The following is a 1,598-nucleotide window of genomic DNA, read 5'->3' as shown; positions in this document are numbered from 1 at the left end:
TTTTGTCCGATTTTTGAGCAACTTTTAAAAATCATAGAAAATCCAAACTTGATCGGAATCAGTTCAAACTTTCTACACTGCATAAGTACATCTATATGCATCAGGAAATGTAATAAAATTGAGAAATTTTCTACTGGTCAATTTTTGTGAAATTTTACAAAAATCCCTCTACTATAGTATAGGGACTTTTGTCCAATTTTTGAGCAACTTTAAAAAATCATAAAAAATCCAAACTTGATTGGAATCAACTAAATCCATCTACACAGCATAAGAACATCAATATGTAACAAAAAATGCAATAAAAATTTGAAGTGATTTTTTGGCCATTTTTGTAAAGATGGTATGTTACTTACAGTAAGTTGGCCCATTCCTTTACACAGGAGGTCTGCGCATGTGCAGTAGACAACACTCAACCTTTTGCACATGCACAGAAGTATTGCGCAATCTCCTTAATTCATTTATTAATAATACATTCTTTTGAGTAATAACGACTACTGCCATCATCACACCTAATAGTTAGCTAAATAGTTATTGTTATTCTTATAATAAACTTGATACTACACTAAAATACAGGTAAAACAGTCTACACACCACACTGTAATTAAACAACAGTTGTATATACAGTAATGTTGTACAATTAAAAAGATATAATAGCTGTCCTATCTTGGTAAAAGATGATCTATCATCTTGAAAAAGAGTAAGACTTCATTAGTGTACATCAAAGTCCATCTCACTATAAATAGAACAGTAAAAACACTGATATACAGCAGTTAAAACAGTATTGTACTGTATTTTAAACAGTACTTTACCTAATTGTACATGTTCAGTAATACTGTAAAACTCATGCTTATGAGTTATACATACACAGTATTATATATACATACAGTATTGATATATAGTGTAATTACAGTTGTAATGGATGAGGTAAGCCTCCAGGATTGAGTACAAGTCCCCAATGACAGTGAAAGACGGCCGTCGCCCAAAGATATCAAGAAAGAAGGTCCTTTAATATTTTGAGTCCCATCCGAAGTCAATTTGTAACAGGAATAAGTCTCCTTGCACCAGACATCTTCACTAGTATGTAGGATGGGCCACAATCATTAACCACACCTACCAATTAACTCAGACCTCCTCAGCTCGAGCAGCTTTCAGGTTGGCCCATTCCTTTATACAGGGGGATCTGCGCATGCGCAGATCACAATTAATTGAAAGGCTACTGTACGGGCAAGCCCAGGTCGTGAAATGGGCTTGCCCGGGGCATGCATGGGCTTGCACAGTGAGCAATCCCTTTGATGTATTGCGCAATATCTGGTCACTAGAAGATCCTCCTCAGCTCGAGCAGCTTTCAGGTTGGCCCATTCCTTTATACAGGGGATCTGCGCATGCGCAGCATGCAGACAATACTGGCCACACCCACCAATTAACTCAGACTTCCTCAGCTCCAGGTGGGGGATCTGCGCATGCGCAGCAGACAATACTGCTCTCTATTGCCAGTCTTGTGCTAATTAGAAAATTGAAATTCCTGTCTAAACTACTAACTAAAGATACATCTACTAACCTCAGCTCACAGATACTCACTCCTAGTCTCATCACTGATC

This window comes from Amphimedon queenslandica, unplaced genomic scaffold, assembly GCF_000090795.2.
Source record: "Amphimedon queenslandica unplaced genomic scaffold, v1.1 AMPQUscaffold_13487, whole genome shotgun sequence".
In the NCBI taxonomy this organism is placed as follows: Eukaryota; Metazoa; Porifera; class Demospongiae; order Haplosclerida; family Niphatidae; genus Amphimedon; species Amphimedon queenslandica.
The sequence above is the reverse complement of the archived record's forward strand: the minus strand, read 5'-3'. Positions refer to the sequence as shown.